Consider the following 25680-nt stretch of genomic DNA (forward strand, 5'->3'; position numbering starts at 1 on the left):
CATGGTCATAAGCATTTGTGAAATGAATATAATGTTTTGAAATAAAGTTTACCTGTAGGAGATTTGAAATAGAGTTTACCTGTAGAAGAGTATAACACATCGATACTTGTCGACATCCAGTCCGTGTACACTCGCCCAAGGAGCGGTACAAGTGGCATAGGATGCATGTCCCCCAAGCTAATTTGTCAACCTTATCGAGAGGGTTGACGTACTCGAAATACTTGAGATCAATCTTCTTTGATGACTTGTCAGGAAATATCATCGTCGACATCAAGAAAATCAAATACACCGTTGCCCTATCGGTTGAAGTCCACTTATGCACCTTCGACACGTCCTTCATCATGTCGACAAATTTATCGGACCGAATCATCCCCAACGGTGCAAGCTCTGGATCTATATTAAAGTACTCCAAAGCCTGTTGTACCAGGTAATCGTGCCTAGCCTTGTAGGTCCCTAAAAGCTTGAGTTCCGAACTGAATGCCATGCTATCACCAAATATGGGCACATCCAGATTGAGATGAACGTCATGGAGAGTGACCGTCATCTCTCCAAATGGCAAGTGGAACGAGATCGTCTCCGGTTGCCAACGTTTGATGAACGCCTCTATCAACTTTATGTTGATATCTGTATACATCAAATCCGGTATGTGCCCAAAACAAGACCCGTAGACAAATCCCCCCATAATTTCTTCTTCGACAATTTCCATTTCAGGAGCATGTGTATTCGACGTTCAAAAGTCATAGTCTGTCTCTCCTACAATTTAAAATCACACATAATTATAGAAAAATAATCAATATAAATTCAATGACAATAGAAGAATTTAGAAAATTACCTTGTTACGATATATGTCGTAAGCTACATGATTCTCAAACCCTATTAGCAATTCCGGGTTCGTTGGTCCTCCGTCCACCCCTTGTAACAACTTAAGGATATATTGTTCATTTGATCTTCTTGGTCGCGTCCGAGACGAAGAAGCTTCCCTAGTATCCTCCTCTGCTCTCTCCTCAACCGGTGGTTCCTCCCTTTCATCCGGTCTCTCCGTCTCCCTTTCTGCTTCTTCACTTCCATGTACCCTATCCTCCTCCCTCTCAACATGATCTTCTAGATCAACCTGTCCTCATTCAGAAATAGTAAAATGCATAAGTGAGATTTTGAATACATTTACGTCATGATATAAAAGTTATCATTTGTCTTACCTCTATAATACGAATACTGGAAGATGTGCCTGTTACGTTGAGTAAATCAAAAGGCACTGAGTAATGATTGCCAGACTGTGAGACAAACTGTGGATTGGGAGATGAATACATGGGATGAGGAGGGTAAGGGATTTGATGCTGGAAAATGGGAGAAGGATAAGATGATTGACTCGGATAGTACTGTGGAGGGGGAGGGTAGTACTGTGGAGGAGGCGGGTAGTATTATGGAGGGGGGGGTAAAAGTGGCCTGGAGGAGACTGGTAATGATGTCCAGGCGGTGGAGTCGGGTAATACTGACCCGGAGGAGGCTGGTAATGTTGTGCAGGCGGTGGAGGAGTTGGGAAGTATTGGGCAGGAGGAGACTGGTAGTACTGTGGAGGTGTAGCACCTACAATATCCATTGCCTCCTCGTCTGATGACGAGGGAATAGAGGTGTTACCCTTCCTCTTTCTCGGCTCTTAGAAGGTATTCCCGCAGCCTGTTTTTCTTTTTGTGGTCCCGCAAGACAACACGCCCCTCACGTGATTCTCAATCAACTATAGGGGTCTTGTCGATTGATGAAGGATCCGTCATCTAACACAACATATATTCAAATTAGGGTCATTCTCAACATGTATATAAACAACATATCAACAACATATTACATTCATATAAATTCAAAACAAAATTTCTATAAACAACATATCAACAACATATTAACGTATCTATATAAACAACAACATATTAACAACATATCTATACAAATTTAATATATATCTAAAAAATATTTTATGAAAAAGCAAAAAATTAGATAAAAATACAACAACATGTATATAAACAACAACATATTAACAACATATTGCAAACATATTAACAACATACAACAACATGTATATAAACAACAACATATTAAACAACAACATATTAACAACATATCAACATATCTATACAAACAACATATCAACAACATATTAACAGCATATCTATACAAATTTAATATATATCTAAAAAATATTTTATGAAAAAGCAAAAAATTATATAAAAATACAACATGTATATAAACAACAACATATTAACAACATATTGCAAACATATTAACAACATACAACAACATGTATATAAACAACATCATATTAACAACTTATTAACAACATATCAACATATAAACAACAATTTCAACAAAAAAAGAACAGATAAATTCTGCCGGTTACTAGCAGGTACGAATCGCCGGTCAGTAGACCACACAAACTGCCGCTACACAAAAAACAGCAAAGGCCGGTGACCACCAAGCTACCGCCGGTACCGGACAGCTCGTAACCGCCGGTTACCGGTAACTATTAACCGGCGGTTTCCCTTTATGGTCTAGATTTGGCCTAGATTCAACAATTTTGTGGTGAAAAAACAGATCTACATCAATAATCTAGTTCAATCCAAAACTTATCAGTTTTTGTGCACAAAAAAACTAGATCTACATATATATAGCACGTTTACATGGAAAAACACTCAAAAAAGGGGAAATAAACTAAAATCATACCTTAATGAAGTTGTTTTTGTCTAGAATTGAGAAAAATGGGAGGATTTAGCTTGTCCTTGGTAGGGACGGGGAGAACTGCCGGTTTGAGATCTTGTGGGAAGTGAAAATGTGGCTAGGGTTGAGGAGAAAGAAAAGAATGCTATTTAAACCCAGAAATGATAGGAGACCGCCGGTTTGTGTAGGGTTTAAACCGCCGGTTTATACATATAAGGAACCGACGGTTTGTAGACGGTGTGAACCGCCGGTTTGTGGGCGTTGGTAACTCCGGGTTTCTTCCCTTAATTAGGTAAACCCAAACCGATTAATGAGAGAGCAAGGATTCCACCACCACAACTTAGGCCAATGCATGTGAAGAAGATTCACCAACTATTCACCTACCACACTTACCACAAGTAGTATAAATAGACTTGTTGTTACAACAGTTCAAATCACTTCCAACTTTCCTTCTTTCCTTCACATTCTACTCTTACTTACATCTCAAAAAATGGATAACAATAACAACAATCCTTTTTGGTGGAGCAATGAGGTAATTAATCATGTAATATTTCATTTTATATTATAGTTGTTACATATTTCATGTTTACATGTTTCCATAGTTAGTTAATATAGTACTAATAGATGATTCTTAAGAAAATTTTGTAAATATAGTTATTAGAAAATTCTATACAAATTATTAGATGACTTAGTCCACACATGTCATTTTATATTATAGTTGTTACATATTTCATGTTTACATGTTTCCATAGTTAGTTAATATAGTACTAATAGATGATTCTTAAGAAAATTTTGTAAATATAGTTATTAGAAAATTTTATACAAATTATTAGATGACTTAGTCCACACATGTCATTTTATATTATAGTTGTTACATATTTCATGTTTACATATTTTCATAGTTATTGGAAAATTCTATACAAATTATTAGGTGATTCCTTGCTAAATCCTATACTAATATTAGTGAAGTCTTAGTTCACATATGTCATTTTAACATATAGGTGATTTCGAGGTTCAGTCAAGAGACTACACGGAAGATTTTTGCAACGACTTAGTTTGGAAAACTAAGAAAGAGGCAATTCAATGGGCGAAAGATATAGCAATCAAACTGAACTTTGTTCTCAAAGTTGGACGTACACAATCGTCTTCATTTTTTAAAATGGGTTATGTTGTGCTTCGTTGCATTAGGGAAAGGAAGGACCCCCCAAAAAAGACCCCGAAAAAGACGTCGAAGACTGGTTGTTGTGATTGCAAATTTGGTCTTGATTTGCACGAGGGACCAAGAGGAGAATGGAGGATGAAAGTAAGAGAAGGCAAACACAACCATTCTATTGGAGAGCATCTCATCGGGGTTCCTTTAGCAGGGAGACTAAAGGAAGAGCAATTTGTCAAGGTGAGAGACATGCTTGACAGTCATTGCAGACCCCATAGTATTATGACCGAATTGAACAAGAATCCAAACAACTATACTACAAAGAAGCAGTTGTACAACACAATCTACAAAATCCGTACTCAGAAAAAAGAGAAAAGGACCTTTGTCCAAGAGTTTTTTTACAGATGCAAAGAGAATCGGTATTTTTTAGAGTATAGGATAAATCCAAGCACCAACGAACTTCAAGATGTGTTCTTTGCGCATCCAGAATGCATGGACCTTCTAAGGGCATTCCCATGCATTGTCGTGCTTGATTGTACATACAGTGTTATCCGGTAAGCGTTTAGACTTATTTCATGTATTTACCTTTATTATACATCATGTACTTGTGTAATGCATTATATTTTAGGTCAAACAATCCGTTTTTTGAGATAATCGGTGTCACCAACGCTGGTAAAAATTTCAGCATTGCTGGTTGTTTCCTAAGCGGTGAGACAAGCGACCCATATATATGGGCCATACAACAATTGAAGGAACTTTATCGTCTAGTAGATAGGGCGCCAGTTTGTTTGGTGACGGATAGAGAACAAGCGTTGATAAACGCAATGGATAGCTTGTTCCCAGACGCAAAGTTCATATTGTGCAGGCGTCACATAAAGAAGAATATAGAAGCACATGCACTCAAGACATTCAAAGACAAAGAAATAGCAACTACGTTTAGTTCTGCATATTATGGGCTATTCAAGAAAAACACTGAGACTTCATATTATGAAGAACTAAACAAAATTGTTAATACTTAGTTGAGGTGTCCTCATTTGCACAAGTATATGGAAGATTAATGGCTTGCACCACACAAAGAGAGAATTGTCTCTGCATGGACTGACACGGTCTTCAACCTTAAAACCCATACGACTAACACGTGATTATATGCCACTATTTTAGTGATTTGATCTTATATAATCCAGACTACATATTTTAGTTATTTATTACAAATTACAGAGTCGAAGGTGCTCATGGGGCCCTTAAGAACTACCTTATAAGTTCTAAAGGCAACATATCCACAGTGTGGAATTAAGTCCACGATATGTTGTGTAACCTTGTGAAAGAGATAAAAGGTACATTCAACATCAGCATGCAAAAGATGATTAGGGGGAAGGGTGATAAAGGAATATTCAGAAGCTTGTGTTTTGTGGTCTCTGGGGAGTGCATTTTGAGGCTATCAAATGAGTATGATAAGGGAGTAGACCTCAAATGCGACAAGGAATGCAGTCGTATGATTAGGAGCAGGGATGGCCTACCATGTGTGCACGAAATGGCTCCATATGTAAGGAATGAAATACCATTACCTGTTTCAAGTGTGCATCCATTCTGGAGGACTCTTAGCCTGCAACAAGATCCTTTAGATATTGATGTACTACAAGTCAGACGAGATGTGTACAAGAGCAAGTTGGATGAGTTCGTGCACAAGGATTTCAACAACCTATCCCTCGAAAAACATGCCAAGTGTCTATATGAGATGAATAGGATTTGCACACCCTGAACAAACTGATGTGCATGATTTTGCAAATGTCAAACACAAAGGTAGACCTTCGGGTGCAAGAAATAAAGCAAAACCACCTCCACCACCATTCGGCGTGACCAAGAGAGTGCCATCTCACTGGGAGCATGTTGAAGAAGAAGTTGAGGATATGGGCACACCTCCCAAGAATCAAAGGAACACACGTAAGAAAACGGGGCCGGAGGAAGTTCCTTCACATTTCCCTAACCAGCTAAGAGTTCCCAAATTACAAACTTCCAAGACGTATTTCAAGTACTTGCCGATGTTTTTGATACAACATATAGTGGGGTGGTAAGAAATTGTACCTGATGGAAATTGTGGCTATCGAGCTATAGCATTTGGTATGGGTGACTCAGAAGAGAGTTGGGTGAACATAAGAGAGCTCATGATGTTTACAACTGTAATAACCCTCTATTTCCAAATGTTATTTTGGTACTTTGATATTCATTTGATTTTATGAATATTAACGTTTAATTAATTGACCGGATTACGCATACTCTAGTCATTGATACGACTCTCTCGAGTTCTTTATTTATTAAAGAGGATAAATAGATACGCTTTGGAGTATTTATTATACTTTCCGGAAAATCTATTTTTTCCTTTTGTAATTTCAAAAGAATTATGGACGAGATTCATAATTTTCGAAAATTAGTCAAACCGTTGCGGATAAGCCGATATAAGTAATTTATTACTTATATTATTATTCTTTATATATTTCTTTTTTTTAAAAAAAAATTAGGGTTTAAATGTGTGTAATTCTACCACTATATAAACCCACCTCCGTTCCAATAAATTTTTTTTTTTCTCTCTGCTCAGCCGTACAAATCAAAGCAAAAACTCCCCTTTTTTTACCATTTTCATAATCACAAAGACTTATATGTCTTCGTTCCCAGTTCTCAGCTTTGTTCTCCCCTATCTTCTCCACCTTGTTTCCCTTCAATAATTCAGTGGATATCATTATCTGAAGCAAATTTCAACGCCTACTCTCATAGCCCCTCTATTACAACCACTGCCCTTCAATGAGCAATTATACTTTCCTCCCTATAAATAGAGGAGCTTTGAACTGAAGTTTCAGTATCTCAGTTTAGCCTCCGTTACAAATTAAAATTTTCCATAAACAGAGCTTCACTTTCCTTTTTGTTTTGTTCCATCTTCATCCTCGTTGGTTCTTCCTACCTTTGTTGTCGATCACCCACACCAAGCTCCGGCCAGCCTTCAATCCGGCGAGCTTGCTCCTCCCGCACTTCAGCCCAGCTTGACGTTGCAACCACCGCACCCCCCTTCCTCCTCTGTTTTCCCGGTGTCGGACTCCTCTGTTTTTTTTCGCACACTTATTTTTCGTCACTCCGGTGAAGCTATCCATGCTCTGCCCAACCGCCAGTGATCCGGTGTCGCTTCGCCTACCTCCATCTAGCATCGCTGTCCGCCATTGACGAGCTATAGGTAAGCTCTGTTCTTTGCGTTTCTTCTGTATTTATCAACAAGGAGATGACTAAATGTGGGGCCCTGTCCTCTATTTGGCTACGAAAATGAAGGAAGAAGTTGGGCCACATCCTTTCTTTATACAATATGGAATAGAGTAAGTTGGAGGCCCATATTGTCTAACCCACATATACATATACGTTATACATATATAATTTTATTATTCAAACCTTTCTCTCTCTCTGGCTTTTTAAAAGAAATGAAGCCTATATTATACTAACACGCAAGTTTGTAAAGTTTATAAACTTTTTTTTTTGTTCCGTGTCATACACGTACAACTCGGTACGTGTACATGCTAGTCAATATTTTTAAAACAACGTATTTATCAATGGTTAACATTGATTATAATATTTATATCCGGATAGATTATTAACTATAATTTATTTCTTGCGATTTGGGTATTGCTTTCGGATCGCGAATCGAAGCAGAATTCACACTCGCGGAATAGGATCGAGTTCGTCTTCCGGATCGTCTTTATCATCGATTTAAGGCAAGTGGTGGTTCCTCTTGCTAAGCTTGTTTCATTCCGTTATTGACCGACAATTAATATTGAAATTAATTGTTGACTACTCGGGAAATTCCTAAAATCTGATCAATTGTGTTGGGAACATTGTGTGCTAATGTGTTTATCATATCTATCTAGGTTTATAGTTATGCCTTACATATATTGTATATAGTTATCTAGTCATCGTTATGATGAGGATATTGCTTGTGGACATTGCGTGCCTATGTGTGGACTTTAGTCTTTAGATATTGACTTTGATAGTCATATGGACTAGGGATATTACGGCCTCGCGAGGCGTAATGATCTCTTTATAACGTTGTATTAGGAGGACTATTGCCCTAATACTTTTTGGTCATGACCGTACCCTTATTCGAATATAAGTGGTGGTGCACTTAGCTAGTGCCGTTATTCTGGGTTTGATTCCCATCTTTGTTCTCGTGTATCGAGACGTGCTCGTTTATCGAGCTGTGATAAAAGCTTCAACATGAATGAATGTTTTGAGAAGTAAATAAGATAAGTGCTGTTATGCACATAATTAATGCGTTCCGGACAATTAGTACAACTTGGAAAATTGTATGGCCTCCCGGTTAAGTAAGTCATCTTTCCAATCTGAATTCGCACAACACGTATGCGGTGAGGTTGGTCGTTGGCCCAATTATTCATGGAAGGTGTTTTGAAAATCATTGCTGTGTAATGCTTATAATGTTCCCACAAAAATCATAATTTCCTACAAGACTCAATTCCGTTGGAGTCTTCTTTTGCTGTGAATTCCGTATAAGACTCAGTTCTTTCGGAATCTTCTGTTGTTACCTTCCTTGTTCTTGATTCAATAATAGTATCTGAGTTTCTTCATCTCGGCTTTCATTCGAGAAATGAAGTTACTAGATACCATATTCATGATCTATTGTATATCCCATTGCATAGTCTTTCATTAGACTAACCGACCGCATTTTCCTTGCATGGTTGGCTGGTGTTGTTCGCCCCTTTTTACGACAACATCAGAAGGTTTTTAGAAGGTTGAAGAAGGAGTCCGATATTGGCAGTTGGTGTTTCAAGTGCAAGTTTCAAGGTTAAAGATCTTGTTGTTGAAAATGTTAAATTTCTTTTAACAATTATTATTCAAGTCTTCCGCTGAAATTCTAAAACTATGTTGGATTTCTGTTTCCATTGTACTTTATTTTCCGCATTGTCTTGTAAGACTTCAATATTATTATGTTATCGTGATGTATTTTGTTTAATGCTCTAAGCCTTAGTGACTTTGGACTCGTTGTTTGAGGTCATTGGCGGTAATACTTCCCAGTGTATTTTGGGGGTGTTACAGATTTGGTATCAAAGCTAAAAGTTTTCGAAAATCTATTATCATAATAGATTATAAAACCTTAAAATTATTTTTCAAAGATTTTTACAAATCGTTTGAAACTCTATGTACTTTCATTATTACTTTTCTTTTCTGAAAATAGAAATATCTTGTTGATATTTTTCATTTCTTAAATCTTAGAAAATGATTTGGATTTGAAGAAACGAGTATGTTTACTCCATTTTTGATATTTTTGAAACACTGCCAAATTCCAGTGGGACTCTTCTACCTTTATAAGAAGATCGCGTCTTTGATCTCTATCGTTCCGATCTATCAGTGTCTTGTTGTAGACGATAGTCGTTGTCGAAGCAGCTCATGGAGCAGTTATCTCCTATCGATCGTTCGAAGCTTATCTTTCGGGTCTTGATGTGTTACAAGTAGTGATCGACTGCATATTTTATGATTGTGTCACTGCATTTTTGCGACCCCTAAGTTGATGCGGATGCCGTAATCCAAATCTGATACATTTATCTATTTTCAGATGGTGAACAAGAAGAATATATCTCGTCGTGGAACTGTTGGACCAAGCAACACTTCTCAGGTTCAGCTAGGAATTGATACTCATCAGCAACATGAGTCTGCGTCCAGTTCCCACAATAACCAAGTCATCCATGGTCAGGACAATGCTAATCGCGCTGCAGGAAATGTTGAAGTGTCTGTCAATCCAGTTGCTCCAATAGCATTTTATGCGGCAACTGTTGAGGCGATTAAGAAAATCGTGGCTGAAGCTGTCACAGGACTAGCTGCTACTGGGATGCCTGCTGATAATGAGGAGCTCAGGGATCTCGCAACTCGTTTGCATGCTGACAATGAGGGAAATAGGTATGGTCGAGCTTTAAAGACTATCAGTTCGATGAGGCCAGATTCTTATGACGGTACTGGAGAACCCGTCGAAGTGTCTTACTGGTTTGGACATATGGAACGCTTGTTCAGGAATGTGGTGTGCACTGAAGCTGAGAAAGTGCACATTGCCTCAATGCAGTTGAAAGGTCTTGCTAGTGTATGGTGGGAGAACTCAGGATTAGCTGATCATCCTGGACTGAACTGGAGAATGTTTAAGAAAAAGATGATGGACCGTTTCTTCTCTGACTCCATGAGAGAGGAGAAACACAAGGAATTTTTGTATCCTAGGAATTTCGGGTTGAAAGTGCTTGAGTTAGCTGCCAAGTTTAATCATCTGTTGCACTATGCTGAGTATGATGAGATATCTGAATCAAGGAAGATCAAGCTCTTCCATGACTGGATGAACCCAGATGTTAAGCCTTTGATGTTGCGTCATGGTTGCACTACTCTGGAACAATATGTGGATGCTGCCTATCAGGTCGAGGTGACCTTAGAAGAATCAAACAAGAAGAGGAATAGGCAGAAGCCAAGTGGTGGCAACAACCAAAACAGTGGATTCAAGCGTCCTGCACCACCTGCTCACTTCTCCAAGTCAGGTCGAGCTAAGACCGAGACCACTCAGTCAAGGTCCACTCAGCGGTTTGGACAGAGCAAGCGCCCAGTGGAATGCTATAACTGTGGGACTCCTGGACATAAGAGCAATGAGTGCAAGGAAGGATAAGAGAACCTGCTTTACTTGTGGAAGAGATGGACACTTGCAGGCTTATTGTCCTAAGAATAGGCAGGTTCAGGTTCAATCCCAACAAGGCTCGGTTAGCTACAACAACCGACCTCAAGAAGGGCCTACAAGGACTGTGAATACTGCCACACAGTCAAATGTTCAGAACAAGGGAAAGGCTCCAGTTGAATCTGGTAGCCAGGGTCAGCGATTGTACCAGATGCGCGAGGTTGATGAACCAAATGTTCCTACTGCTCAAGGTACCTTATACCTATATTCTACCTCAGTCTGCATATTATTTGATTCTGGTGCTACACATTCTTTTATTGTGGAGAATTGCGTGAATAAGTTAGGATTGAAATGCAATGATTCATGCGAACCATTTGTGGTGAACCTTCCCAATGGGGAACGGTTAATAGGAACTAAACGGCTGTCAAAATTTCCTATGACCATTCAAGGTCGGGATTTTGAAGCTGACTTGATCTGTATTGCCATGGCTCCATACGATATTATTCTCGGGATGGAATGGCTAACACGTCACTGGGCGGTGATCGATTTCAGTACCAGGACTGTGTCAATTTCATCTGGGGGCCAGCATGTGTGTAAGTTCAAGGGTCGGAATGACGCCGATAATGGGAACTTGATTAATGCTATGGCAGCGTTTAAGCTGCTTCGACAAGGTTGTGTCGGGTATTTGTGTTATTTGGATGTGCCCGAAAAAGATGAAGTTCTGGTTCATGATATTCCTATTGTGCGTGAATTTGAGGATGTCTTCCCGGAAGAAATCCCAGGTCTACCCCCTAACCGTGACGTGGAGTTTACTATTGAGTTGGAACCAGGAACGTCGCCGATCTCAAAGGCACCTTATCGAATGGCTCCAATAGAAATGCAAGAACTGAAGCAGCAGCTTGAAGAGTTGCTAGAGAAGGGATATATTAGACCAAGTGCATCTCCTTGGGGTGCCCCTGTCTTGTTCGTCAAGAAGAAAGATGGATCTTTTAGACTTTGCATCGATTATCGAGAGCTGAACAAAGTCACCATCAAGAACAAGTACCCCTTGCCGAGGATTGATGATCTCCTAGATCAGTTACAGGGTGCCAAAGTCTTCTCCAAGATCGATCTGAGATCAGGTTACCATCAGCTCAGGATTCGTGAGGAGGATATTCCAAAGACTGCATTTCGGACAAGATATGGACACTACGAGTTTGTAGTAATGCCATTCGGACTAACAAATGCTCCAGTTGTGTTCATGGATTGGATGCACAGGTGCTTTAGGCAGTATCTGGACAAATTTGTCATGGTGTTTATTGACGACATTCTGATCTACTCCCCGAATGAAGGAACTCATGAAGAACATCTTCGGATTGCCTTATCAATTCTTCGGGAAAATCAGTTGTATGCCAAGTTGTCCAAGTGCGACTTTTGGTTAAAAGAAGTGTCCTTTCTTGGTCATGTGATCAATGAGAAAGGAGTAATGGTTGATCCTCAGAAGATTGAAGCGGTGGCTAATTGGAAGCAACCCCAGAATGTTAAAGAAGTGCGTAGCTTCTTGGGACTTGCAGGCTATTATAGACGATTTGTCGAAGGATTTTTAAAGATAGCCTTGCCTATGACCAGTTTACTTGATGGAGGACCATCCCTTGAAGACACCACAATGGAAGTTCCTACCCTAGACGGTCCAATCACAAGGTCAAGAGCCAAGAGACTACAAGAAGACTTAACCACACTTGTCACTCGATTCCACCTTCAAGGTACATCTATGGAAGTTGAGGACACATTGGTTAAAGCTAGGACTCTACTCACCTTTGAGTCCATGAAGAAGGCTTGAAGACCTTACGTATCTTTCCCATTTTTAGCACTTAAGACAATTGCATTTTATGCCTTATTTTAAGCCATGTTAGCTTCTATGTTTTAAAGACTAAGGGCTGGCTAGTCAACCTATTTAAGCCCCCCTTGGCACTCTTATTTCAGCTAGTTGAGAATTGCTAAACACTTGTTGTTTCTCCCTTGCAAAAGAGAGCTTTTGAACTCATGTGTGTGATGAGCGGATTGCTTGTATTTACTCTAGATGATTTGTCTATGTCAAGCTTAATAGACTTGGTGTTTGCAAACTCATAGAGCTCCTCCTTGTGCCTCCTCCATGTGAAGGTTGTGTAGGGTTGTAGGATTGGGGTTTTGTGCAGCATTACAGCTCGGTTCTAGGCCATCAAAGCCTTTGGTCTTGTTGTTGATTGCACTTGGTTTCAATCATCTTCTATCTTGTCTATTTCCCTTTCCATTTCCGGGTTATTTGCATCCTTTCAATTCTGTTGCAAATCAGAATTCTGTTGAAGCTTGTGTTTATTGTTTGTGTGTGTTTCTATGGAGGTCTAGATCGGTTTTAGCCTAGGTGAGGCTGCATCAAGTGGTATCAGAGCCGGCTGACCCCATACACATCATCAAAACTCCCTTTGAGCATCAATCTAACCATCTATGGTTCATGTGTGAGTGTTAATCCATTCTGCGAGAAGTTTCTGATTTTTGTGAGGTTTTTGTGTGCAGGTTTGAACACCCTAAAGAACAGCTTGAATTGGGAGAAAGAAGGTCAATAGGCATGGTCTCACCCTTGTCAAATCCTTTAGCCTAAACACTCCATTGATCTTGCGGAAAAAAAACCCAAAAGGAGACGAAGATCTAGCCAGCTTTTTGGTTGATGTTCTTCATTTGTTCTTGTTGTTCTTCATTGTTCTTGAGTGTGCAGCAAGGGGGACGGTTTGAAGGCTTAAATTCAAAGGAAAATACAACTAATTTCCAGCCCAACCACTCCCCAACCATTCCCCTACAACTAGGTAACTGTTTCAACCACCCCCTCCTAAAAATCTGGCCTGTTTGACCAACATTGCACATGGAAGTTTTCAACAGAATATTCCACCTTTATGCCTCCAATTAATTGGTATTTCTTGTATATTCTTGTAATTCAAATTCAAAAAGAAAAGAAAAAGCCAAGGTCCTTTAATTATAAAAATCAGGCGGACCAAGTAAAAGAAAAGAAACCGCAGAATTTAGAACGGTCCAGAGTCTTTTAAACCGGTCCAACCCTCACTCCGAGTTAGTAAGTCTACATCAGACCAGCTCTGTTCTGTTCCTTTTTTTTTTTAACCCGGCTCCTCTCTCAACCCGGGTTAGAAAGCCTACCATCCAGCAATACACTACGGTCTAAGGACACGAACCGGGTTCTTCTCTTCCAGAATTGAACAAAGACATCAGAACCGATTTGTTAAGTCCTTTCCGAGGCTGCTTTGAAGAAGGAGAACAAGGGATTGCCAAGAGCCCTTGAGCCTACCCTATTGCCTTAGCCACCTAGTCCATAGCCCCACATTCTTCAAGGTTTGACAAGGTTAGACAAGGCCGAGCTCCTTCTTGACTCAATCCAGGCTCGACTTGAAGGTAATCACCTATTCTAAGGCTTAAATTTGTGCTTAAACACTAGGTTGCTGCCTCATTCTAGCAATCTGAGAGGAGTGATTCATTTCTTCGTTTCAAAACTGAATTGGACTCTTTGAAGTGAACATGCACTAGGTTGAAAGGTTTGATCTTTACAAATCAACATCAAGTTAGGGAAGTACAAGCAACAAGAGAGTTGTGTGATCAAACACTTGGTTTGGGAAACACTTGAGAGTTGTTATTATCAATCTAACATCACCTATTTCAGTGTTTGTTTGTTTTGATCATGTCTAATCCTAGGAATCACGAAGAGGAAGGTAATGATCGATCCAATGATAGGAGTCCGACACCCCTACAACCGGAGGTATATAGTATCCTCAAGAGCCTCATGGATAGTGTCAACTCCCTCACGGCTGATATGAACACCCTTAAGAGACAATCAGCCCATAGACCTATTCCTTTAGGTACCCACATAGAATCTGGACAGCCCTCAACTCAAGAAGTCCGAGTGCCTCTCCCTACACAAGAAGAACAATATGTAGACATTAGGAGAGAAGCCATGCCTAGGGCTGAGAATCTACCTAGAGGAAACGTACCTAACCCTCTAAATCTAGGGCCACAAGATAGGAGAAACCCTATGTACCCTCCAGCTATACACATTCCTCGGCGTCCAAGGGAAGAACATTCTACTCCGAGATCTCCTAACCCCTATAGAAACCATGAATTTGTTGATGAATTTCAGGATGAAGATGACTTCAATGATGAGTATGAGGACTGGAGAAGAGCACGCCAAAGAGGATTCCAAGCTAGGAGAAGAGAACCGGAGCAAGATGGCCTAGGAAGAGTCAAGGTGAAGATCCCAACCTTTGAAGGCACAAGTGACGCTGATCTATACATGGAATGGGAGACCAAGGTGGAACAAATCTGGACATGCCACAATTTCCCCGAGCAAAGAAAGGTACAACTAGCTACCCTAGAATTCAAGGGCTTTGCCTTAGCTTGGTGGGATAACTTGGTCAAGGAAAGGGTGAGAAACCTAGATCCACCGGTCAGAACTTGGGAGCAAATGAAAGTCTTGCTCAGAAACAGATTTGTACCTCCCTACTACACCCGAGAGCTTCGGCAGAGGTTAGAGAGTCTTAAGCAAGGTAGTATGAGTGTTGAAGAAGCCTACAATGCCATGCAACATGCAATGCTCAAGGCTGGAGTAAGAGAAGATGAAGACTCTACAATTGCAAGGTACTTAAGGATCCTTAACTCTAATATTTCCTATGAAGTAGACATGTATCCTTGTAGGACAGCCGTGGAGCTACTTCATAATGCAATTAAGATAGAGAAGAGGATGAAGGCAAAGAGCAATTATACCTCCGGCCGTGGACAAGCTAGCAGCTCAAATTGGAAGCCAACACCCAAGAGCACTCCTTACAACCGAGAGCAAGGTAACAAGGACCAACCTGGCCCTAAGAAGGAGATGAACTCAAGCTACAACTCAGGCCAAACCAGCCGGCCACCATTCACAAGTCAAGGACCAAAAGGGAATGCCTCTAACTCCACTTTTCCTAATAAGTCTAGTCAAATTGAATGTTTTAAGTGCAAAGGCAAAGGTCATATGATGAAAGATTGTCCTAATAGGAGAACTATGATCGTAGATCACCTAGGACATTATGATTCTTGTAGTGATAATGAATATGAACCTTGCATTGAATCTGAAAATCAACATGATAATGATTTAGAGCAAAGTGAGGAATTAGAGTATGAACATGGAGATAGCCTTATTTGCAAGAGAACTTTGCATGTGTTAGCAACAATTGACGAAGCTACTCAAAGAGATAACTTATTCCATACTAGATGTCTTGTTAAAGGAAAAGTGTGCAATATGATAATAGATGGAGGTAGTTGTACCAACATAGCTAGTACTACATTGGTGTCTAAGTTACAACTTCCTACTACTTCACACAAGAGACCTTATAAGCTAAGATGGATGAATGAATGTGGTGAATTGAAAGTAACCAAACAAGTTAATGTAGCTTTTAAGATAGGCTCTTACCAAGACACTATGTTATGTGATGTAGTCCCTATGAATGCTTGTCATCTACTGTTAGGAAGGCCATGGCAATTTGATAGGAAAGTTACTCATGATGGCTATACTAACAAGCACATGTTTAAGTATCATGGGAGATCTATTACCTTGTGCCCTATGACTCCAATGCAGGTTGCTCAAGAGTTTGAGAAGTCTAAGGCCAAAGAAAAGGTACAAGAGGAGGAGGGGAGCAATAGCAACATGCTACTCTCGTCCAAGGCTGAGATAGAGGAGGTGTGCCTACCAATTGACACTAGAGTGATGACTTTAATCAAGCCAAGAAAGCACACCCTTGCTAGTGCCGATGCCCGCCTCAATACACTCCCACCAACAATCCAGAATCTACTTGAGGAGTTCAAGGACATGTTCCCGGAAGAGCTACCATTGGGGCTCCCACCATTTAGAGGGATTGAGCACCAAATCGATTATCCCGGGAGCTTCATTGCCAAACAGACCGGCTTATAAGATGAACCCTCAAGAGAGCAAAGAGGTGGAAGATCAAGTACAAGAACTTCTCAACAAAGGCTACATAAGGGTAAGTAAGTCACCATGTGCGGTACCGGTCCTACTAGTGCCAAAGAAGGACAATTCTTGGAGAATGTGTGTAGATTGCCGCGCTATAAACAACATCACAATCAAGTATCGTCACCCCTATCCCTAGACTTGATGATATGCTTGATGAATTGTATGGTGCTACTTTGTTTTCTAAGATAGATTTGAGAAGTGGCTATCACCAAATCAGAATGAAGGAGGGAGATGAGTGGAAAACAGCCTTCAAGACCAAGTTTGGGCTTTATGAGTGGCTTGTCATGCCATTTGGTCTTACCAATGCCCCTTCTACATTCATGAGGTTGATGAACTATGTCCTAAGGAGCTATATAGGGAAGTTTGTAGTGGTATATTTTGATGACATCCTTATCTATAGCAAATCCCTACAAGAGCATGAACAACACCTCAGGGAAGTGTTATCCACACTTAGACTTGATCATCTTTATGCTAATATGAAAAAAATGTGATTTTTGCACTAATGAAGTGATCTTTCTAGGGTTTGTGGTCAGTTCAAGAGGTTTAGAAGTTGATCAAGAGAAGGTCAAGGCAATCAAGGAGTGGCCTACACCTACCAATGTTGGGCAAGTCCGGAGTTTTCAAGGTCTAGCCGGCTTCTATAGGCGGTTTGTGAAGGACTTCTCCACCATAGCTTCACCGCTCACGGAGCTTACCAAGAAGAACACACCATTCGTATGGGGCAAGGCACAAGCGGCTGCATTTGAAGAACTCAAGCTCAGATTGACCAATGCACCTCTCCTAGTTCTACCTAACTTTGCAAAACCTTTTGAAGTAGAATGTGATGCCTCGGGTATTGGAATTGGTGGTGTGTTGATGCAAGAAGGTAGACCCATAGCTTTCTTTAGTGAAAAGCTCAAAGGTGCGTGTCTTAACTATTCTACCTATGATAGAGAGTTGTATGCACTTTTTAGGGTCTTGAAAACTTGGCAACACTATCTTTGGCCAAGTGAGTTTGTGCTACATACAGATCATAAGTCATTAAAGCATCTAAGAGGACAAGATAAGTTAGATAGGCGTCATGGACGTTGGATGGAATTTATAGAAACATTTCCTTACATAATCAAGTATAAGAAAGGAAAGGATAACATAGTGGCTGACGCCCTCTCTAGGAGACATGCTTTGATTGTTCAACTTGATTCTAAGGTGCTAGGGTTCTCTTACATTAAGGAACTTTATGCTTGCGATTCTGATTTTGGGGATATCTATAGACATTGCCTAGACAAAGGTTCCTATGATAAGTGTTTCTACTTGTTTGATGGATTCCTTTTTAGGGCAAGTAAGGTTTGCATACCTAAGTGCTCATTAAGACTTTTGCTTGTTGAGGAATCACACAAGGGAGGTCTTATGGGGCATTTTGGCCGTGACAAAACTTATGCTATGCTTAAAGAACACTTCTACTGGCCTCATATGTTAAAAGATGTTGAGCATGTACTTAAAAGGTGTTTAGAGTGTTTGAAAGCTAAGTCTAAAGTGAAACCCCATGGACTCTACACACCACTACCTGCACCCTCCTCTCCTTGGCTAGATATAAGCATGGACTTCATTGTAGGACTGCCTAGGACTAGGAAGGGCCGAGATTCAATTTTTGTGGTTGTAGATAGGTTTTCTAAGATGGCTCACTTTATTCCTTGTCACAAAACTGATGATGCTTCACATGTGTCTACTCTTTTCTTTAGAGAAGTGGTGAGACTACATGGGATCCCAAGAACAATTGTAAGTGATAGGGATACTAAGTTTTTGAGTCACTTTTGGCGTTCTCTTTGGGGACAACTTGGTACGAAACTCTTGTTTTCTACTTCAAGTCATCCTCAAACCGACGGCCAAACTGAGGTCACCAATAGAACACTTGGTACCCTACTAAGGACAATCATTAAAAAGAACTTAAAGTCATGGGAAGATGTATTGCCACACGCTGAATTTGCATACAATAGGGCAAAACATTCTTCCACTACTCTAAGTCCTTTTGAATGTGTCTATGGTCTTAACCCTTTAACCCCACTAGATCTTGTACCGTTTCCTATGAAGGAGCGAGTAGATTTTGATGCCAATAAACAGGTGGAGTTCATTAAGGAGTTACATGAGAGGACCAAGCTGAGGTTGGAGCAACTAGGGCATGATGTGGCTGCAAGGAACAACAAAGGAAGGAGAAGGGTGATCTTCAAACCGGGAGACCTAGTATGGGTTCACTTGCGCAAGGAGAGGTTCCCTACAAAGAGAGCCTCTAAACTGGCCCCAAGGGGTGATGGACCCTTCAAGATCCTAAGGAAAGTAGGTGACAATGCCTATGTTGTAGACCTACCGGGCGACTATGGTGTTAGTGCTACCTTCAATGTGGCTGATCTTACACTCTTTGAGGAGCATGGGGACACATCTCAAGATTCGTGGTCGAATCCTTTCCAAGGAGGGGAGGATGATGGAGGACCATACCTTGAAGACACCACAATGGAAGTTCCTACCCTAGACGGTCCAATCACAAGGTCAAGAGCCAAGAGACTACAAGAAGACTTAACCACACTTGTCACTCGATTCCACCTTCAAGGTACATCTATGGAAGTTGAGGACACATTGGTTAAAGCTAGGACTCTACTCACCTTTGAGTCCATGAAGAAGGCTTGAAGACCTTACGTATCTTTCCCATTTTTAGCACTTAAGACAATTGCATTTTATGCCTTATTTTAAGCCATGTTAGCTTCTATGTTTTAAAGACTAAGGGCTGGCTAGTCAACCTATTTAAGCCCCCCTTGGCACTCTTATTTCAGCTAGTTGAGAATTGCTAAACACTTGTTGTTTCTCCCTTGCAAAAGAGAGCTTTTGAACTCATGTGTGTGATGAGCGGATTGCTTGTATTTACTCTAGATGATTTGTCTATGTCAAGCTTAATAGACTTGGTGTTTGCAAACTCATAGAGCTCCTCCTTGTGCCTCCTCCACGTGAAGGTTGTGTAGGGTTGTAGGATTGGGGTTTTGTGTAGCATTACAGCTCGGTTCTAGGCCATCAAAGCCTTTGGTCTTGTTGTTGATTGCACTTGGTTTCAATCATCTTCTATCTTGTCTATTTCCCTTTCCATTTCCGGGTTATTTGCATCCTTTCAATTCTGTTGCAAATCAGAATTCTGTTGAAGCTTGTGTTTATTGTTTGTGTGTGTTTCTATGGAGGTCTAGATCGGTTTTAGCCTAGGTGAGGCTGCATCATTACTTCGTAAGGCTCACAAGAAGTTCATTTGGGATGAGAAGTGTGAGGCCAACTTCCAGAAGCTGAAAAAGTGTTTGACATCTGCACCAGTGTTGTCGTTGCCTAAAGGAACTGAAGGATATGTGGTTTATAGTGATGCTTCTAAGCAAGGTTTGGGATGTGTGCTTATGCAACATGGAAAAGTCATAGCATATGCATCTCGACAGCTTAATCCATATGAAGCAAACTATCCTACCCATGATTTGGAGTTAGCCGCAGTGGTCTTTGCATTGAAAATTTGGAGGCATTATCTTTATGGTGTTCGTTGTCAGATTTTCACTGATCACAAAAGTCTGAAGTATGTGTTCACTCAGAAGGAGTTGAATATGAGGCAACGTCGATGGTTAGAGTTACTCAAGGATTATGACATCGAGTTACTCTATCATCCAGGGAAAGCTAACATTGTAGATGATGCATTGAGTAGAAAGACGACGCATGAGACTGCTATAGCATTGCTCACTGCTCAACCAGAATTACAACGTGAATTGCTAAGGAGCGAGATTGAAGTATGGTTTGATCGGCAGCAAGGACACTTGAATATGTTGGAAGTCCAGTCTACCTTACTCCATCAAATCAAGGAGAAGCAAGTCGATGACATCATCTTGGTGAAGTTGTGCACTGAAGTTCAAGATGGGAAAGCACCTGGCTTTGTGATACAGGATGATGGATCACTATGGTTTCAGAATCGCATCTGTGTGCCTAATGACGTTGAGATTCGTCAGCAAATTATGAGAGAAGCTCATTCTGCTGCATACTCGGTACATCCAGGGTCAAGTAAGATGTACAAGGATTTGAGAAGAAATTTCTGGTGGCCCAACATGAAGTGGGATGTGGCAGAATTTGTATCAAAATGTTTGACCTGTCAGAAAGTGAAGATTGAACACCGCAGACCTGGTGGAGAGTTGCAACCTCTTCCGATTCCAGAGTGGAAGTGGGAGGATATTTCCATGGACTTTGTTACTGGATTACCTAAGACTCAAGGGCAGCAAGATGCTATTTGGGTGATTATTGACCGACTTACTAAGAATGCTCATTTCGTCGCTATCAAGTCGAATTGGGGAACTCAAAAGTTGGCTGAAGTGTTTCTGCACGAAATAGTACGTCTTCATGGTACTCCAAAAACCATAGTCTCTGACCGAGATGGTCGTTTTATGTCAAGGTTCTAGAAAGAACTACATAAGGCCATGGAAACTGAGTTGAGATTCAGTACTGCTTTTCACCCGCAGACGGATGGTCAGTCAGAAAGGACTATTCAGACTCTTGAAGACATGTTGAGAGCTTGTGTCCTAGATCGAACTTCCAGTTGGGAAAGCAGCTTAAGTCTGATAGAATTCACCTACAACAACAGTTGGCATTCAACCATCAAGATGGCTCCTTTCAAAGCCTTGTATGGTCGGAAGTGCAGATCACCGATTTGTTGGGACGAGAACGCTGACAAGATTTTGTTGGGTCCCGAGCTGGTGGAAAGGACTGCCTCAGATGTCGCTTTAATCAGACAACGAATGCTCACAGCCCAGAGCAGACAGAAGTCCTATGCAGACTTGAAGCGGAGAGATGTTGAGTTTACAGTCAGCGATAGGGTATTCGTGCGAGTGTCTCCATCAAAAGGGGTTTTCAGATTCGGGAAGCGCGGGAAGCTTAATCCTCGCTATGTTGGACCATTCGAAATCCTTGAACGAGTTGGATCGTTGGCTTACCGTCTGGCATTACCACCTTCTACACACCCAGTGCATAATGTCTTTCATGTGTCTCTACTGAGGAAGTACGTGCCAGATGATTCTCACGTCCTCAATTATGATGACATAGAGATTCAAGAGAATGGAACGTACGAGGAGAGACCCGTTCGTATTCTGGAACGAAGGGAAAAACAATTGCGTCACAAGATGGTTCCGCTCGTCAAAATTTTGTGGTCCAAGTCCGGATCCGAAGAAGTGACTTGGGAAACCTGGGAGACCGAAGCCAATATGCGGAGTCGTTATCCTGAATTATTTTCAGAATAGTTTCGGGTTGAAACTTTTCTTGAGGGGGTAGTGATGTAATAACCCCTATTTTGTGTCCGGTTCTTGATGTTCTTGTTGTTCTTTTGGCCAAGTTTCGGGGTCGAAACTTTTTCTTAAGGGGGTAGTATTGTAATAACCCTCTATTTCCAAATGTTATTTTGGTACTTTGATATTCATTTGATTTTATGAATATTAACGCTTAATTAATTGACCGGATTACGCATACTCTAGTCATTGATACGACTCTCTCGAGCTCTTTATTTATTAAAGAGGATAAATAGATACGCTTTGGAGTATTTATTATACTTTCCGGAAAATATATTTTTTCCTTTTGTAATTTCAAAAGAATTATGGACGAGATTCATAATTTTTGAAAATTAGTCAAACCGTTGCGGATAAGCCGATATAAGTAATTTATTACTTATATTATTATTCTTTATATATTTCTTTTTTTAAAAAAAATTAGGGTTTAAATGTGTGTAATTCTACCACTATATAAACCCACCTCCGTTCCAATAATTTTTTTTTTCTCTCTGCTCAGCCGTACAAATCAAAGCAAAAACTCCCCTTTTTTTTACCATTTTCATAATCACAAAGACTTATATGTCTTCGTTCCCAGTTCTCAGCTTTGTTCTCCCCTATCTTCTCCACCTTGTTTCCCTTCAATAATTCAGTGGATATCATTATCTGAAGCAAATTCCAACGCCTACTCTCATAGCCCCTCTAATACAACCACTGCTCTTCAATGAGCAATTATACTTTCCTCCCTATAAATAGAGGAGCTTTAAACTGAAGTTTCAGTATCTCAGTTTAGCCTCCGTTACAAATTAAAATTTTCCATAAACAGAGCTTCACTTTCCTTTTTGTTTTGTTCCATCTTCATCCTCGTTGGTTCTTCCTACCTTTGTTGTCGATCACCCACACCAAGCTCCGGCCAGCCTTCAATCCGGCGAGCTTGCTCCTCCCGCACTTCAGCCCAGCTTGACGTTGCAACCACCGCACCCCCCTTCCTCCTCTGTTTTCCCGGTGTCGGACTCCTCTGTTTTTTTTTCGCACACTTATTTTTCGTCACTCCGGTGAAGTTATCCCTGCTCTGCCCAACCGCCAGTGATCCGGTGTCGCTTCGCCTACCTCCATCTAGCATCGCTGTCCGCCATTGACGAGCTATAGGTAAGCTCTGTTCTTTGCGTTTCTTTTGTATTTATCAACAAGGAGATGACTAAATGTGGGGCCCTGTCCTCTATTTGGCTACGAAAATGAAGGAAGAAGTTGGGCCACATCCTTTCTTTATACAATATGGAATAGAGTAAGTTGGAGGCCCATATTGTCTAACCCACATATACATATACGTTATACATATATAATTTTATTATTCAAACCTTTCTCTCTCTCTGGCTTTTTAAAAGAAATGAAGCCTATATTATACTAACACGCAAGTTTGTAAAGTTTATAAACTTTTTTTTTTGTTCCGTGTCATACACGTACAACTCGGTACGTGTACATGCTAGTCAATATTTTTAAAACAACGTATTTATCAATGGTTTACATTGATTATAATATTTATATCCGGATAGATTATTAACTATAATTTATTTCTTGCGATTTGGGTATTGCTTTCGGATCGCGAATCGAAGCAGAATTCACACCCGCGGAATAGGATCGAGTTCGTCTTCCGGATCGTCTTTATCATCGATTTAAGGCAAGTGGTGGTTCCTCTTGCTAAGCTTGTTTCATTCCGTTATTGACCGACAATTAATATTGAAATTAATTGTTGACTACTCGGGAAATTCCTAAAATCTGATCAATTGTGTTGGGAAAATTGTGTGCTAATGTGTTTATCATATCTATCTAGGTTGATAGTTATGCCTTACATATATTGTATATAGTTATCTAGTCATCGTTATGATGAGGATATTGCTTGTGGACATTGCGTGCCTATGTGTGGACTTTAGTCTTTAGATATTGACTTTGATAGTCATATGGACTAGGGATATTACGGCCTCGCGAGGCGTAATGATCTCTTTATAACGTTGTATTAGGAGGACTATTGCCCTAATACTTTTTGGTCATGACCGTACCCTTATTCGAATATAAGTGGTGGTGCACTTAGCTAGTGCCGTTATTCTGGGTTTGATTCCCATCTTTGTTCTCGTGTATCGAGACGTGCTCGTTTATCGAGCTGTGATAAAAGCTTCAACATGAATGAATGTTTTGAGAAGTAAATAAGATAAGTGTTGTTATGCACATAATTAATGTGTTCCGGACAATTAGTACAACTTGGAAAATTGTCTAGCCTCCCGGTTGAGTAAGTCATCTTTCCAATCTGAATTCGCACAACACGTATGCGGTGAGGTTGGTCGTTGGCCCAATTATTCATGGAAGGTGTTTTGAAAATCATTGATGTGTAATGCTTATAATGTTCCCACACAAATCATAATTTCCTATAAGACTCAATTCCGTTGGAGTCTTCTTTTGCTGTGAATTCCGTATAAGACTCAGTTCTTTCGGAATCTTCTGTTGTTACCTTCCTTGTTCTTGATTCAATAATAGTATCTGAGTTTCTTCATCTCGGCTTTCATTCGAGAAACGAAGTTACTAGATACCACTATTCATGATCTGTTGTATATCCCATTGCATAGTCTTTCATTAGACTAACCGACCGCATTTTCCTTGCATGGTTGGCTGGTGTTGTTCGCCCCTTTATACGACAACATCAGACGGTTTTTAGAAGGTTGAAGAAGGAGTCCGATATTGGCAGTTGGTGTTTCAAGTGCAAGTTTAAAGGTTAAAGATCTTGTTGTTGAAAATGTTAAATTTCTTTTAACAATTATTATTCAAGTCTTCCGCTGTAATTCTAAAACTATGTTGGATTTCTGTTTCCATTGTACTTTATTTTCCGCATTGTCTTGTAAGACTTCAATATTATTATGTTATCGTGATGTATTTTGTTTAATGCTCTAAGCCTTAGTGACTTTGGACTCGTTGTTTGAGGTCATTGGCGGTAATACTTCCCAGTGTATTTTGGGGGTGTTACAGCAACCAAGACAGATTGGGATGTCTTAGAAAGGATGATGACATCACTTGTTACTATGCATGCTATGCTATTGAAGCTTCATTTCTTAGATCGGGATTGCTTTGCCCCTAAACCCACTTGGTTCACAGATCCAGATATGGGTATAATTGCAGCAATTGCTCTTAACATGATATTAGTAATCCTTAGTAAGGGTGGCAGCTCTACATACCCACCAATTAGGGCAAGGCCAGATTATGTGCAAGAACAAATGCTCCGAATCGTATGCCTTGGGCACGTGAAGGAAGAAAATCATTGGATTGCGGTAATATTAACATTATAAATTGGTACATTTTTTTCATTCACGATTAAATATCCTAATTGACTATATTTCAGGTTCTTCTTGACGACAAGTGCCCATTGCCCCCAATTACTTGCATGTGGGGATATCATCGTGAAGAATCGGCTTTACAGTTGATCGCTCCATATATGTCTCGTCTTCAATCTTACATTGATAAACTTCATGCACATTAAATTCAATGTAATTTTTTTGTAAAATGATTAGTAATAAAATCAATTACTTTGTTGCAAAAAAAGTGTTATATAAAATCAAAATATACCGAAACATGGTGATTGACCTTAACATTCATCTCAATTTACTATGTAGTTAATAAAAATGACTAATAAACTTATTGAAAAATGTTATTGTTATAGGTAAATTACATTGCTCTATATATGGTAAAACGAGAGATGAAGCCACATCGATATCATCTCGATAATGCTATAGGCTAGCAAACATTTCATTTTTTGTTAAAAAATATAGTATAAAAG

General features: G+C 40.1%; 1 pseudogene; it reads left to right on the plus strand.

Moving 5' to 3' along the window:
- The first annotated feature begins 14247 nt into the window (after positions 1 to 14247).
- On the plus strand, positions 14248 to 19287 carry LOC141250472 (uncharacterized; annotated as a pseudogene).
- Positions 19288 to 25680: the final 6393 nt, after the last annotated feature.

The sequence above is a fragment of the Phyllobates terribilis genome, unplaced genomic scaffold (assembly GCF_046119375.1).
Source record: "Phyllobates terribilis strain yellow unplaced genomic scaffold, ASM4611937v1 Scaffold_5772__1_contigs__length_49176, whole genome shotgun sequence".
In the NCBI taxonomy this organism is placed as follows: domain Eukaryota; kingdom Metazoa; phylum Chordata; class Amphibia; order Anura; family Dendrobatidae; genus Phyllobates; species Phyllobates terribilis.